General features: G+C 42.1%; 1 pseudogene; it reads right to left on the reverse strand.

The window, feature by feature from the left end:
- Positions 1-12,149: 12,149 nt before the first annotated feature.
- On the reverse strand, positions 12,150-17,231 carry LOC129074733 (60S ribosomal protein L5-like; annotated as a pseudogene).
- Positions 17,232-17,450: the final 219 nt, after the last annotated feature.

Below are 17,450 nucleotides of genomic sequence, written 5' to 3' on the forward strand. Positions count from 1 at the left end.
ACATCAATAGGAAAAAGACCAACAGCCCCACAGAAAACAGACAAGGACGTGGTATCAGTTATGTTCCCCAGAGAAATAGAACCAATAGGACATATATGGATATATAAAAAGAGATGTATTATGAGGGGTTGACTCATGGGATTGTGGAGACTGAGAAGTCATTCAATCTGTTTTCTGCACGTTGGAGACCCAGGAAAGCTGGTGGTGTCCTTCAGTCTAAATCTGAAGGCGTAAGCACCAGGGGAGCCGATGGTGTAAATCTGAGTCCCAGGCAGGAGAAGATGAGGTGAGGTGTCTTAGGTCAAGCAGTGAGGCTAGAAAAAGGTGAATTCCTCCTTCTTCTGCCTTTTGTTCTATTCGAGTCCTCCGTGCATTAGGCTGCGCTCATCCCCATCGGGAAAGCCATCTACTTTACTGAGCCCACTGATTCAAATGCTCGTCTCATCTAGAGACACCCTCACTGACACACCCAGAAGAGTATTTAATCTGGGCACCTGTGGCCAATGAAGCTGACATATAAAATGAACCATGACAGACATGAAAAGGCAGTTCACACGAAAAGAGACTAAATAATTCTCCTCCTCACACTTTGAAAAATCCAAAGTAAATGGAGGATTTCACCTTTTGCAGATCAGATTTGCTAATTCACTAATAAATGACATAGTCAATGACTGGGAGGAGTCTAGCAGAGTGAAAAGCGATAGAGTACAGTGTAAACCTCTTTAGAGGGCAGTTCCATAGCCACACATTTTTCCTACGGACACTCTCACGTGTGAGCCAAAAAGTATGTACAAGAACTGGTTACATAAAATATGCTTCACAATAGGGTGGATTCATTTGTGCTGATGTGAAACCGTCTTCAGGACACAATGTTAAGTGAAAAAGCATGGTTGAGAACAGGGCATAGCATATCTTTGAAAGGACGTACAAGAGGCAGCGCTATGGTTTTCTCCAGAGAGATGGGCTCGAGGGCTGGACTGTTGGGGTGGAGCCCAGACTTATATTTCACTGTTTAACTCTTGGATTTTAAAAAACCATGGCATGTATTTTTTTCTATTAAGAAATACTAGTTGGTTGGTTGGTTGTTTTTCCCCCAAATCTCCATTTTCTTTATCTTTCATCCTGCAGACTTCCCCCTCATACTAAGTAGAGTATATTGTCTTCCACTAAAAAAGAAAGAAAACCTCAGTGAGAACATCTTTAACTCATCCAAAAGCAGAGCCTCTACTCTTTCCCACACCACACCCATCCTTTTCACTTTCTCTCCCCCTCAGAATGCATCCCCAGCTCCTTCAGGACCTGCTTCTCTTTAGTGAACCCTCAGCAGTTCCCTCCTTCTTGGTTTTTTGTCATTGAGTTTTAAATTAACCACAGTCACCGAGGTTTTAAACCACCCCCTATCTGCTGCCCCCAACCCCCTCTTTCCTTTCCAAAAACCTTCTAGAAAACTGCCTGTTACCCACTCCTCTTCCCCAGGCTCACTCTGTAAACTGGCTTCTGCCTCCACAATCCTCCCAGACTTGCCCCTCCAATCACGAGTGACCTTCATGTGCCTAAAATCATTGGACACCTTTCCTTGGACACTGCCATTTACTCCTTCAGTTACCATGTCTCCATCTTTAGTTCCAATCTCTCAACTAACTAAGTAACCAACTAAATGACAGTTGTTTTTTTGGGTACCCCACAGACACATCAACTTCAGCAGGCTGAAACCTGTTTCCTCTAGTGTTTCCTGTCTCAGGGGATGGCTCTGTAATCCATCTAGTTGGGCAAACCAGAAACCTGGAAGTCGTCTCACCGTCTTCCCTTCCCTGCTCTCCTACGGCCAACCTTCCAGTTGTCCTTCCATGATGCCCCCTCTGCTACTGTCCCAGATCAGGCCAACAAGTTCTCCCCATCGCTACATTAGCTTCTCCTCAACCTAACCCTTCCAATGGCTTTCCCCTACCCTCAGGATAAATTTCAAATTCCTTACCATGGTTACAACACCCTTCCTAACATTGTCTATTCACCAACCACCCACTTGCATTCTAAGATCCAGTCCTACTGAACTTGCAGTTTTTAGTGCCCTTTGTTCTTGCTCATCTCTGAGTCATTAAACATGCTACTTCCTTTGCCCGGAACTCTCTTTTATTCTTCTCTTCTCCTGGATAACTTCTACTCATCCTTCATGTCTCATCTGAAAGCTCTCTTGCTCCAGAAACTCAGTTACATAATCATTTCTTTAGTTCTGATTCCTCCCCAAGATTGGCATTTAAGATGGAGCTTGTGCCCTTCTAGAACATAACTGTGCCCCCTGACACAGCCTCTGGCACAGAGTCAAGGCCAAATAATCATGGCACAAACTGAGGAAGGCATGATCAAGCTCCATCTCAAAATGCACTTGACAAAGAAGCACAAATGGAGTCTTTGCTGATTTTTGTGGGATCATTAGGGGGAAATAGCTTAGCCAAGGTACTCTACACACTTAGAATTATAATTCTGACTAATTTGTTACAGCTGTCTCTATGGTGATATATTTTAAAATTTAAAGAAATTTTGCAGTAGTACGTGCCTTCATCTTCCTTTTTAAAGTTCTGTGTGTGCATGTGCCTGTGTGTCAGAGAACGGTTCTGCCAAATGGTCTTTGAAGTTCAGTGGTTTGAACTGGGAATTTGTGAGGAGATTGTTCTTTAGCAAGTTTTCCAAAAATTATCTTGAGGCAAGAATGTAGTAACTGTGTATTTAAAAATGTATTTTAGTGGCAGCTACAGACGAGTACAGTCTGTATTACTTAAGAAATGTTAACATGTAGATACCTAAAGTGCATTGTTGAAATAAAGCAATGTATACTTTCCAAGGCTCAAAGCTGACCAATGTCAGAATTAAGAATGTCAGATGTTGGCAGAAGACAAAGTGTTTGGAAGCTGGAAAACAGGGCTATTTGCTCAGATTAACTCTGAGAACGGGAAAAAAATCAATGAGGTTGTGAGTCCAAGTACCCTTCAGACAGAATTTCTAGGAATGCAGTCAGAGTAAAAGTAAAACTTAAGAAACTAAAAGAATTAAACATCAAGTTGTATAAATAAATAAAGCAGAGAAAGAAATGACATAGGTCTAGTTTTTAAAAGAAGAGAACTAAAGTGGTTCATTCTTAGCAGAGCTCATACAATTTCCAGAAAGAAGAAAGGAAAGCAAAAAACAAAAACAAAAAACATGAACATTCATACTGGATTATCAATGCTGTCCTCTTTTCCTTAGATACAGAGCTGTGAAGAAGTCCTCACAACCACACTTGCTTTCCACAGCAAACCGGCCCCTCCCTGGCCCTCTAGCATCCTCAGCTGCTGTCCCTCCCAGCTTCTTACCACGCAGGAACTTCGGGCTCCCCCTCACCCCAACTGCTGATCTGAGTCTCGTCAGTTCTTACCACTTAATAGCTCCTGGGTCTGTCCACAGCCATGAGCTTGGAGCAAGCCCCGACCTCATCTTGCGCCGCCCAGGGGCAGGAAGAAGCCTCTGCTTGTAGAGGTTAAGCAAGAGGGCTGTCGAGATGGACTGTCCAGGCTGCAGCCTGGTTCTAGGACTTACTAGCCAACCAACGTTGGCCCAGTTATTCTGTTTCTCAATCTCCTCTTCTGTGCAAAGAGGGGGAAAATGGCATTTTGGCCCATAGGGCTGTGCAAGGATCAAATGAGATGAAGTTCATATGACAATACTTAGTTCACAGTAATGTACTCCATAAACACAAGCTACCATTATTCCCTACTATTTCCTTCCTTCATTTCTGGCCTCATTTGAATCCACTTTGCTGGAGCGATCATTTTTCTTAAAACTCTGATCCTTCCCCTTCCTGCTGAAAATACTTGTAGAAGTTCGCTCTGGTTTTTAGGAGAAGCCTAAACCTTACGAAGGCCCGCAGGGCTGGGCGTGGGCTGGGCTCTCCTCCCCCTGCAGCCCTGTCCTGCCCCCTCCCCCCTAATTCTCAGGGCTCCAGACACTCTGACCTTCTTTCAGTTCTTCAAACCCACCAAGCTTCCTCTCACCTCAGGGCTTTTACACAAGCTGCTTCCTCTGCCCGGAATGCCAGCTCATCCTTTCCGTCTGGGCCCCGAGCCCCATCACTTCCTCAGGGAGACCTTGCCTGGCCTCCCTAACTGGGTCAAACCTCTCGATGGCGCCACGGGTCCTCCTCCGTCTGCTCCTCAGAGCCCCGGTCTCTGGGGTTATTAGAGTCACATCTCTCACTGCTACGTGAAGTGAAGCTCCATGAAGGCAGAGACAATGTCTATTTTTTATTTAATCCAACCCTTAAAGCCTAGTCTAGGTTCTGATATACAGCATGGTTGGTACTCAGTTAATATCTTTAAAATCAGGAAGCGAGAGAGGGAGGGTGGGAGGGAAGGAAAGGGTATGTCAGGGTGTCCTCGCCTGTTCTGGAGGCCCCACTGCTGTGGGATTTGTGATCACAAGGGACCATCTCAGACCACAACTCTGCGTGATCTCTGAATTCCTATCTTTCATCGTGATGACAAACATTTTGTGATCTTAAGAAAAAACAAGATGATATGTGTGGTGCTGCAAGGGAAAAAAGTTCCAGCCAGATCCAGATGGGATTCCTCGTCCAGCACGTCGGCTTGCTCTCCGGTGCTCGGGCCCGCCTTGAGGAGGGATCTACGTAAGAAGTTCCAGCAACAAGCCAAAGACAATAGGAAGACCGGAAGAGGGGAGAGCAAAGTCTTCCCACATTCACCATTTTCAACCTCCTAGAGAAAACACTAGAAAATGAAAGTAAGCCTGAAGGAGCCATATCTCTGAACTATAGGCAGAGGAGAAGGGTGTTACTTGTATGTGAGTGAATGTAGATGAATTCCAAGGAATCAGAGAAGAAAGGACGCCAAAGGGCTGTTTCGCCCTTCATCCAGCCCTGCTCGTGCATGAATGGGGCCACGGAAGCCCAGGGAAGGGACGGGCTTGCTAAGGTCACGCAGAGGCCCGAACTGTTAAACAAGGGACCTGAGGCTGATAGACGAGCACTTTGAGCTCCTACCCATGCTTTAGGTACTTTGCCCAAAATAAATCTTTACATAGTTATCTGAAGGAGGTTTTATTAGTCCCACTTTACAGATTAAAAAATACAGCGGTTCAGGAAGCCCTGGTACAGAGATGAAAGCTGTGCAGTGGAAGAATTCTGAGGCTGACTCTGCAACGTATCCTTGATCTCGCGCAAGCTAGCACTCTGTACCTGAACACCCTCATCTGCAGAGTGACCACATACGTGCTTTTGTTCACCTGAGTCGCTCCTGCTTTACACCTGTCGCCCCACTGTCATTAGTAATAGTAACTTCTTTCTCAGAAGTGCCTCAGTTAGGATAATACATTTAGTGTATGGTCACTCTACTATCCACAAAATGGCGACGTTAGTATTACCTGCTCATGGCGTGGCCTTAAGGAATCAATGGGATTTTGCACGTAAAATGCATGGCACCTGGCACCTAGTAAGCTCTCAGTAGAGGTCAGCTGTTGTTATTAGAATTATAATTAGGAAGGCAGCTGAAGAGGAGGCAACCAGGAGTGAGGCCAAGCTTTCCCGTTTGACATTCCCATCACCGTCCCTGTGTATGACGCCCCCTGGAATTGTGCAGGGCCTGCTTTACTGGCTGAGAACTGACCTCATGGGAACAGCACCAGCCACTCTGGCACAGAGGCCATCTGCAGGCGCCAAGCTTGCCTTTACCAGCTCTGAGCCAATCGGATTCACTGGCTGAGCCTTCTTGGGTCACATGTTTGTGACTGATTTTCTTTTTCTCTTACTCTGAAGTCTAGAGCCCAGATTTCTTAAAGAATAGTGTCAAGGGGGGAATCCTACAGAGTATCCCTCCTCCAGCCCCAGCCTATGCTAATTAAGTGAGTAGTTAAGGGACTTGCCTCCTCTTCAAGATTAAGAAGTGGGTGTGAATATTTTTCTCTGCCCCCCTTAAATGTTCTTGATTACAGAAATAAAAAATGCTAAGCTCTACTGCCTCCCATTGGCATGAAGGCCCGAAAACTCCTCATTCCCTGAAGAACCTAATCGTTGGTGCTAATTCACCTAAACAGGTGTTTTTTAGATTGCTTTTTCTAATGCCTTTTCACTGAAAGATCAAGTTAGATGTTGCTTTGAGCTAATCAGTGTTGCTTCTGTATTTATCCAAATTTATATCTGATTCTGTGTGCTAGATATTACCTTCAAAGTCTATAAATTAAATAAAGTAGATAGTTTTTAATTTAGCTCTTTGTCCTCTTCTGTCTTCCATATTTTGTGCAAACTATGCATGTATTTCTTTTTTTTTAAAGCCTAGTTTAAACTTATATTTGAACTTCCAGAGTCATCTTTGGATGTCATATAGCACCAAGAATGGTCTCCCTTGCTGAATGGGTGTTCAACAAGTACCCATATTTGTGGAAAAGATAAATTAATACCTTAATTTGGATTGCAAAGAAATTGGATTTGTTTTCTCTCTCTTGTATCTGCATTTATGTTTATTCTACTCTCTCTGCCTAGAATTTCCTCCACTTCATCTCTCTGTAAATCTTGTGTTCAGTCACAGTTCTCATCAAACGCCAATTCTTCGATGAAACTCAGCTTGCAGTCTCCAGCCAGATATCATGGAGTCTGAGTCTCAGCACAGAGGATCGGAAAAGAGTCACATCTGGTTTTCCAAACCCCACAGTACTCTGGGCCTCTGTTTTCTTATCTGATGGGCATTTGTGCCTTGACTTTATTCATCCATTTTGAGCATGTGAACTTCGTAAGACGAGACAGGGTACACTCTGCTAAACTAAGTATGTGTAGGAAAAGATAGTCATTGCTTAATGAATGGTAAGTTTACAGTTTTAAAGAATGACTTCTCAAAAGTAGTATATATGTATACCTGAACATGGAAATATTACCATGGCTCTTCAATCAAGTCCCTAAAATGCAGAGCTTTAGAATTTAGGGACCATCAGTTCGGACTCCCTTTTTCACATATGAAGAACCTCCGATTCAGAGAGCCTTAGTATCTTGCTTAAGATTACCTGGCTGGGCAAGACCAGAGTGCAGCCAGCAGATCTCCCGTGTGCTCTTCCAAACATTTCTTCAGTCATTATTTAACATGTATCAGTTCATCCTTGAGTGTAAAGTACACTTCAAGATTGAATATGGTAACTGGCTAACTATTCATAGTTCCCTCACTCCCTCCCTTTTAGTGTCTGTTTCTAAGCAGCAAAGTTGTGGTTCAGTGACTTCTGTCTGGATAATATGAAAACAGGGCGCCCAGCCAAATTTGATGAGCTAACTATTTCCCTAAATTATCATGCCTAAGCAAAGGGCTCTAAACCTGCTGTTCCACACTTCTCATCGGATCTGGGGGATGGGCCATACACAGGCACGTCATCAAATAACTGGAATTTTATATATAAGATTGTCAAGCAGTGAAAATTGTCATCCTTAGAAATGACTGACAGTTCCTCTGCCTCATTTCTACAATTGAATTAGGTTTAAAAAAATCGACCTCACTCTTTTTACAGATTTCTTGCCGAAGACACATGTGACAGGACTATAAATTTTCAGCAGAAAGTGATGGGAGAACGGGCACTGCAAAGTGCCTGAAAGACTTTGCAAAAGGTCCCAATTAACAGAATGCAGCTAACACCTGAAAAAAAAAAAAATAAAATAAATGTTGCAGTGGAAATGAATCTTGCTTGGAGTGCTGGGCTGTTGGCCGCTTGCCTGGGGAGAGTGGTGGCCAGGGCTTGCCAGCTGGCTGATCCCCATGCCTGTAAAGGATGTGGTCAGCTTACACCTTGGCAAACTATGATTTTGATGGAAATCTTAGAGGTCGGCAGACATTCTCCCTAGTAAAGTACGTGAGATCAGGCCTTTGCTTTTATTTGAATGAAAAAAAAAATACCTTGATGGCCAGAATTAATACGACCAAGTCGGTACTCTGCTCCAAATGAGAGTTCATTACTGGATCAGAATGGATAAATATCCTGAAGGAGACACAGGATGTAACTGAGGGTGGCCCATCCAGCTAATCCCCAAGGTAAAGCAGCCATGCCACTGAAGCAGCCTGACTGGCTCACCAACAACTGCATGTCTTCCCTCAAGTTCCACTCAACAACCATTTTCTCCAAACTCTGAACCCCAAAGCTACTGCTCTCCTATCCGCTTATATTCACCTGCATTCAACTGTGTGTAGTTGTTTTGTTTGTTTTACACAGAAATGAAGACAGGAATCAGGCGTAAACATCCTACTAGCCCTGCAGTGGCTAGCTTCGCGCCCTCACGTGGAGGCACTCAATGAATGAAAGAGCTGCCAAGATAGTTTCTATATTCCAGAATCCACACTGGAAATTATAGCCACTTATAAGCTGTCTTTAAAAATTGCCCAAATCCTCTGTCTCCAAAATTGATTTATTTTTTGACATTTGTTAAAAACTGATTCTAATATTTTTAAAACAGGTATATACACACACACACACAAAAAGCCAGAAAGAAATACCATGAACAAATTTAAGAGACAACTATAGACTGGGCAAAGCATTTGCAACACTATAGATATTACTGACAAAGGGTCAATGTCCTCACTGTATAAAAGCAGACTAAGACCATAATTTATGAATTTACAAATGAGAAATTATCATACGAAAGCATTTCCAACCTTACTAGTAACTAAAGAATACAGACAACATCCAGATAACTCTTTTCGTCTATGAGATAAGGTAAAACCAGAGTTATCCTGTATGAGGGTCGCTGGATACTTTCCTAAACTGCCCTTGGTGATGCAAAATGAAGCCACCTTCCTAGTGGTAAATTACCTTCCTGGAAGGTAAATTATCAATATGTATTTATAGGTTTAAATATATGACCTGCAGAAATTCATCCCAAGGAAACAATCACACAAGTGTGTAAAGATGTAGGTACAACCAAACTGGAAGAGCCTAAGTGTTAACAACAAAGGATTAATTAAATGAGGTAAACTATTGCAATATATCCATACTATAACGTTGCCATTAAATTGGTGAAACTGATATCTGTTCATTGGAATAGAAATATATTTACAACATATTACGGAAAAAAGCAGACCACAGAAAAGTATAATCAAGTTTTTGAAAAGCATTTATATATACCATATACACATGCTTTTATATATGTACATACATATATGTTTATATCTGCATAATGGCCATGATTCATGCCTTCCTCAGAGTTGTTTTCATATGAAAAGATTCATTGAGCTTGGCTTTCTGTTAATAAATATGAGGGTTTTGCTCAAATAGGCTTATAAAGATTTAAAATGCAAAGGTTTAATTGAGCCGACAGAGGTTTGGACATAAGGAAGAGTAGACCAGAGGATTTGAAAGGAAGCTTTTACTAATGCTTTCATGATTAATGGTGAATGCACTAATTGTTTTTTTCTTGCTGGAGATCAGACTAGGTTATATTTGCAGACTTAAATAATAGTGAATTTAAAATATGGGTATATACATATTCACATAGGAATGGGGAGGTTGGATTAGATTAAATCTAGTGTCTTCCATGATTTAGGTACACTGCATTACAAGCATATACAGGCAGCCCTTGACACACACTTAATTGGATCTTGGAGAATTATTGTAAGTTTGAAGTTGATTGTGCAATTTCAAATATATGGAAGAGGGAAAACCAGTGGGAATGTGAAGCATAGTATTATAAGAGTAGGTGAGAAAAACCTGCCTTAATACTCCTTTATCCACCCTTTCCTTTCCTCTGCTTCAGTTACCTGCAGTCAACCACAGCCTGAAAATATTAAATGGAAATTCCCAGAAATAAACAATTCGTTAGTTCTAAATTGCATTCCATTTTGAGTAGCGTGATGAAATCTCACGGGTGCCGCTGTGTCCTGTCTGGAGTGTGCATCGCGTCTCCACACTGCATGAGCTCCCGCCACTTAATCACTTAGTAGCCGTCTTAGTTATGAGGTTGGCTGTGATTGCAGTGCTGTGGTGTGTGCATTCAGGTAACCCTTGTTTTACTTAATAATGGCCCCAAAGTGCAAGAGGAGTGATGCGGACAGTTTGGATATGCCACAGAGAGGCTGCAAGGTGCTTGTTACCCATTGTCCAGAAGTCAGTAACAGCCTAACGCCAGGTCACAATGCCTATATCACTCACCTCCCTTCATCTCATCCCATCACATAAGCATTTTATCATCTTGCATCATCCCCAGAAAAAGGGTGAGTACGGTGCAATTAGATATTTTGAGAGAGACCACATTTACCTAAATTTTATTACTATTTTATATCTATTACTTTAGAATATTATTATAATTGTTCTACTTTATTATTAGTTATTGTTACTTTCTTAGTGTGCCTAATTTATCAATTAAACTTTACCATAGTCATGTATGTATGTATGTATGTATGTAGGTATAGGAAAAAAACATAGTATGTTTAAGGTTCAGTGCTGTCTGTGGTTTCAGGCACCCCTTGGGGGCCTTGGAATGTATCCCAGAGGATAAGGGGACTATTATAGAAAGAAGTTTAAAATAAGAATCTTTGTTTTAATGCCATAGAAAACTAATTGGGAGAGAATAGTTTAAAGTTACTAAACTTGAATACAGTAAATCAACTTAGCGTTAATGTTTGTGAGTATGTGATTGTGAAAAGATAGACTAAATGACTAGCTGTCTTTTTAAGACTATTGGTAATAGAATCAATTATGGTCCATTATTAACTATATTAACAGAAAACTAGCTTTTATTAGCGCCTAAAAATATGAGGTTGTTATAATAGACTGTGGTCCCTTATCCACATATGCAACTTAAAAGCTTATAAACCAGCTCTTTCCAGAACTAAAGTAGATTAGACGATCAATTAATGGCTAAAATGTTATTATACCTCTTTTTAATATTTCTTGTCAAAAACTTAAATATTCCTGATTCAACTTGTGTTTCTTTTGAGTAATATAATTTGATCATAATTGGTTTCATTTCGATTGTCTTTACATTTTGGGTACTTATTATCTTTTCTCTGATCCACTGGGAACGCTAAGTACCGATTTTTGCTACTTAGCAAGTCAGTGAGGAGCTTCCCACTGAGTGCCTTAATTATTGTTAATTGAATATTGTAAATGGTTTTTCAGGATCACCATGTTGGCAAGCCACCTAGCGTTTTTCTCAGCAAAAGTTAAAAACACCAAGAATCCCCTTCCACTCTTTTCTATACAGTCAGTCATCAAGCCAAGTATCAGCATAACTGGCTCCTATTAAAATTAGTCTCTTCTTTTTTAAATGTCATATCACATATATACGTCATATGACTCTTAGAATCTGGTGGCCTCTCCATGAATATTAAAGGACAGCTGTCCTTTCTAATAGAATGATTCCCATTCCAGCCCGAGCGGGAACACCCTACTTTGCTTCCCGCGCTCCCACTGTGCAGCTCATCTCTCCACGCAGGCCAGGTGCTCTGGGGTGAAGCTCCTCTATTGTCATGCACCAGGACTAAGCTTTCTAGGACTTTTTGCTATTCTATAATCAAAAGAAGAAGAAAAAAGTAGTAAATAAAGAGCCTTCAAAGATCTGAGAATGTCAGAAATGCCACAGGCAAAAAACAAACAAACAAACTGGAGAATGGAAAAATCACTGAGCCAGCCTTCCTGTGCACTTCTTGCCTTACAATGCTTAATAAAAAAGAAATGAGAAATTTATGATCTGCTTTTTCAGCTTTCAAACTATGTCTCCAATTTTTTCCCTTTTAATGAATTTATTGGGGTGACACTGGTTAACAAAATTGTACAGGTTTCAGGTGCACAATTCCACAGCACATCCTCTGTACATTGTGTTGTGAGTTCATCACGCCAAGGCAAGTGTTGCCAAGCCTCCAGTTTTGGAGGGGACTGGAGGCTAAAGCTTCAATGCAATGAAGTTGTGTTGGAGGTTGGTTTCAGCTACATAAAATCTTGCCTTCGTAATTATTTTTCTTGCTTGATCAATGAAATCTCAACCACTGTTATGAAATCAGAACCAGAAGCAGCCTTGGGACATAATCTAAGGTCTCCTTTCTCATCTTGGTGGCCCCATAAATTATTTTTTTAGCTGCTTGGTCAAGTTTATTATTGTCTTTATATGAAAAATCTTCATAGAAAATTGTGATTTGGTTTTATTAACTCTCAGCAGCCAGTTCCTGAGCTCTGAGGAAGGCTACCCTCTTCTGAGCTACATGATCTTCCTTCTGGGCAAGAGGCATTTTGAGACAGTTCCACCTTTTCTTTTTAACTTCTTTCTTAGGCTTCTTTTCTTAAATTCTCTCATAGAGCAGCATGAGCTTTCTTATATGTCTCCTCCATCATGTCTATGGTTACATTGTTCCTTATGTATTGAGAGAGTTGTTTCTTGTGAGCATCATCTTGCTCCACTAGGTAACAACATGATCTGCAACATTCAGACCCGGGATTTGCTTCCAATGTACTTCTGCATTGAATCCCATACTTTCTGAATCATAACCAGAGAATCGTTTGGCCTTGTGAGGGTGAGACTAACTTCTGTCCACTGTTCCCTTCAGGGCCCCCATAACTTTATTTCCTGACAGCAGGGGAAGCCCTGCATCCAAATAGCAGGTGAAGGCACCAGGTTTACGATCAGTGCTTTTCCCCATTGTATTCATCTCCAGTCACGTCTGCTTGGCCTTCGTAGATCTTGTCCACGCCAGACCTATTGAGAAGCCTGTGGTCCAGGTTCAGACCAGTACAATAAGCATAATTTTTCAGGCCAACCTTCACACCATACTTTGGGAGTTCATGGGCATAAGCCATACAAACTATTATACCTTCTTCTATACAAGCATTAGGAATCTGACAAGTGATATTTTTCTTGGTTACACAAAATATCATCCTGTATTTGGGTGTGTTGTACTCATTTTTATCCTGGATCACCAAGCATTTCCAGGTATAGTAGTCAATTTTATCCTCTTGTTGTTTTCTAAATTCCACTTGGTATCTTTAGAAGGAGGCCTTATTCTTGACAATGTTAACAAGCCCCGTCCTGCAGAAGAGAGGCCTGTGTCCACAGCCACAGAACTGCCTGCCCAGCACAGCTCCGGGGTGGGGTGGGAGGAGAAGGTGGCCCATAAATTATTTTTAAAAGGGAAGAGGATCTTTTTATTTGGAGGTGCAGTCCCCCACAGACTTGGCTAGTAACCTGTTCAAATATAATGACGTTTTCTGCTAGGGTTTTCCCCTTGCACTTGCCACTTGCTATTAAGTTTGGCACAGGTTTTGGGTTGATACAAATTCAAAGCCCACTTTTAACAATCTTCCAATGTTCAGTACTATACACTACATGGTGATCATTTTGTCCCTGGCTTTTTATTTTTTTAGAAATAGGAAAACAAAAATGTACCTGTTTTTCTCAACTATTTGGTCCTTGTATATTGGATATAGATTTTTAAGTCACGTCAAATATTTTGTGATGAGATAGGTCAAACTGAATAAGTGATTGAATAAACAAAATAATAAAGCATTCCCTCAAACTGTCGTTTAAGAACCCTTGGCTAGTTCTGAAGAACTGCCGATTATGATTACATGTTGATAGAGACAGCAAGGCCTGCCCATGCCGCAGCCCTTTCTGATGGGAAATGCCGTGAGCCCATCGTGTTACCTCCCACCCTTCATTTGCTCTGAGGAATTAAACTGGTGGCGGCTGTCTGGCCCTAGGGCAACCAACACACTGGCCACATGATGGCCTGTATTGTGACCTGGCACCAACAGGTGACCTGGGCCAATCAGATTTAGTCTCCTGAGAAGTTAAAGTGTAGCTAGAATGTGTTAGTTAGTATGAGGAAGCTGAAACTAAAGTGTCTTGATGAGAGAGGAGCCCGAGAGAGTGTAATGCTATATCCGAGCTAGTTATGAGGGAGCAGGCACTATGATGAGGCCAAGAAACTGGTCAGGAGAGAAAAGAAGATGAGTCAGGGTGGCTCACAGGTACAGCTGGGACAACAGCCGGACCCAGAGCTGCACTTTTTCTAGAAGCTTCTGCATCTGCTTCTAGTTCACATGTATTCTCCTGGTAAACCTCCCACTTTTCCAGGAAAACTTGACAGAGCCTTTGTTGTTTGCAGCCAAAAGTCTCAACATGTGTCAAAGCATTTTTTTTTCTTCCTGTGTTCACTCAGTTACAAAGTTTATACTTGGTTACTTTGGGCTTTTCCATTTTTCCAATAAGATTTAAAAATTATTGTCTCATAGAAAGATATTCAAGAGCAGAACTTTAACAGGAACCAAACAGAAAGAGTTTATTATTATCCCCATTTACTTGTCTTCAAATAAATACTGTATTTTAAAATCCTAAATATTTATGAAAGAAGATTCCCTAACTTCCTCCAATGGCTTGCTGAATTTTCTCACAAATACTACATAGAACTCATCTGCCATAAGGCCCCACTGTCTGATATTTGCATGTACTGGGATTTTCTCTTTTTTTCTAGTTACTCTGGGTAGGATATCTCACTTTTTGACTTGACTTCAGCCTTGGACAGGCACCCTGGCTCTGCTCCATCCATTCTTGGGGGGTGGTTTCCTTCTCTAGGGCCCAGTTCCCTACCCTAGGGACCCATTTGTCTGTCGGGGAGGGGGGGCAGTGGGGAACAGGAGTGGCCTATCAGCCTGTTTCTATATGTGAGGAAGCTGAATGTTTTAAACTTTAAACATGGTCAAACAGACATACTGTCCTATAGAAAGATCCAGAACTTTTGGTCATCCCACCGCCTACAAGGGAAGACTGGTGATTAGCTTGATGGAAAGGTAGATCCCATAGGGGTTCTGCCATGATAGCCACTGTCCTTCATTTAGCAGAACCACCTCAAACTTTAAGAAATATGTAATGCTCCTCATTTTCATTACTTTTGTGTTCTTTGGACCCAGACTCTGTGCCACACACAGTCCATAACTTTAACTAATTTATGAATTTTTCAATGTCTAGTTTCTTTTGGGGTCATCTTAATGACAACATTGATGATACAGAAAATCAAGTCAGTTGTGTGCATAATCCAATTTGTTCATCAGCTTAAAATATCAGAAGGACTTGGGGCAATCTGAATATGCACGAATGTGGGATGTTCCAAGAAAACCAACTGAGTCACGGTCTGATACTTGTTGACTGTGGTTGATCCCCTATTAACGGTGGCTAGATTTGCCACATTATCTTTCATGGCAGGACCTGCTTATTCTTAACTTTATGAACTTTTAACACCTCCTCTCTTGAGAAGCTTGTTTTATGAATATCTCACGTACTAGCCATGGGAGAACCCTAGAGGTTTAACGGCACTTGTGCATAGGTGGCACCCCTCCTTCCCAGACTTCATGCCTCTCTGTGTCCCGTAATGCTCTCATTCTACTGGCTGAATGTCCTCTTTTTCCTGTCTAGCTCCCAAGGCCCAGATTAAGTCTCCTCTTGTTTTCTGAGTTCTTCTCTGATTTTTAGGTTCCTCTGTTCTCCAGTTCTTCTGAACATTTACAGCTTTAGCCATTCATGCCAACTTAACTTTTTTCGTACATACTGCAATGGATTGCTTCCTGCTATTTAGGGAGCAGAATCAGCCATTGTCACTACCCTGGAGTCCTCATCCCTCCCCTCCTCCCTAAGTCACAGGGAGGAACGAGCAGTCCCAATTAAAAAGTGGCCTATAAATATTTGAGTTGAACTGTTACTAGAAGACCTTTTTATTCCTGTGATTTAGAACCAAATCACAAACTTTGAAATGGCTCTGGGACCATGACCCTTACTGTGACTTCATGCTGCATGCATCTTGCCTAAACATCGTCCCGATACCAAATACACACACACACACACACACACACATTTTGGTTGATCCACTTCAACTCTATTTTCTTTGCATGTGATAAAGCACAGTCACCAGTACTTTTTCTGCCAGAAAAGCTAGATGGGCACACACCTTTAAATTATTCTGCAAAACAACTTTTATTTCCCTAGGAACTGCCATTTCAGGAGGGCAGGCTGGAGAGGGAGGGCAGATTCCCAATTAATTCTTTCATAAATTTGCTTCGTTAAGTTGTTCTAAGGGAATGCTCAGATGCTCTGACATGCCCATATTCAAGCCTAAGTGTGAAATCCCACTCAAAAGTGAAGCCTAAATAGCAGTTTAAATTATACTTCTGCGAGTGAGCAGTGGACCGCTGACCATAGTAGAATCAGCCATTGTCACTACCCTGGAGTCCTCATCCCTCCCCTCCTCCCTAAGTCACAGGGAGGAACAAGCAGTCCCAATTAAAAAGTGCCCTATAAATATTTGAGTTGAACTGTTACTAGAAGACCTTTTTATTCTCAATTTTTACATAGTCTGGATGTCAAAGATGCGAAATTACTTTTATCACGCGCTTCAACAGCTCCACGATTTTTGACAATCAGCACTACTCTGGCACTTGCTCAGCATCAGTAGGCTTGAGCTTGGAAAGCAAGTCCTACAAAGCCTGGCTAATTTTCCCTAAGCCCCGGGACTGGAAATTAGGTTGCTGCCACCAGGGTTTTCACATGACTCAACTCCTCTCCAAGCTCTCTCTGCTGAAGCAAAGCATTTAGCACACAATCCAGTCAATCCCTTCAAATGAGATTATGAATGGGAACGGGCTTTGTAAGTGTCCCCTTCCCTGTGGAGGCTTAGGTCTAATAGCAGTGATCAGAAAAGAGCATGGACAGTTACTGTCACTGAGCCAGCTTATTGGACTCTAGGACAAAGGACATTCCAACGCTTCAGCTCCTTACTGGGGAGAGGGAGACAGACATTCCATCGAGTGGCCCTGGAGGCAGAGCAGGGGGTCTGAGCAAGTTGCTTAGAGGAGCTGCACGCAAGTCGGAAAGGGAAAGAAGGGGCAGGGCAGTAGCCGCATTCAGGGGGGAAGAGAGCAAATGCTGGAGGCTGAGAGGCGGGAAGCACACAGCCCAAACTGGATTGACTGCTGCAGCTCTGCTGGGGGGTGGAAATCTCTTCTGCAGGCCTGCAGTTCCCCTGGCCCTGGGACACGTCTGCCATCATTAAGAGAGTACAGTTCAGGACAGACTGTCTGGCACCAAATGCCTGAAACAGAAAAGTACAATACACTTACAAAATGGAGTAAGATGACTTGAATTCACACTCCACGCAGCGAGGTGCTGAAGCTGACTCAGGAGAGCCAGCATTGCTCTCTTCTCCCAACTCCCTGTTCTGTGATGATGTCTTGAAATTGGCCATTCTTGGAATTTTTACACCACCGAAACTGGGAAGCAGTACAGCTTGGTGTTGTAGGGTTTGCTACCCCGCAGAAAGCCACCACTGCCTACCTGCCATGTCAGCTGTTTGAACCTGGGTAAATTTTGTAACTTCTCCAAACCTTGAGTGATACCTATTTCACAGGGGGATTGACCTAAATAAGACAATTAACTTAGGAGTTCTCTGTACATTGAAAAGGTT

The sequence above is a fragment of the Pteronotus mesoamericanus genome, unplaced genomic scaffold (genome assembly GCF_021234165.1).
Source record: "Pteronotus mesoamericanus isolate MK-2021 breed Mesoamerican mustached bat unplaced genomic scaffold, CSHL_Meso_final contig_50, whole genome shotgun sequence".
Classification (NCBI taxonomy): Eukaryota; Metazoa; Chordata; class Mammalia; order Chiroptera; family Mormoopidae; genus Pteronotus; species Pteronotus mesoamericanus.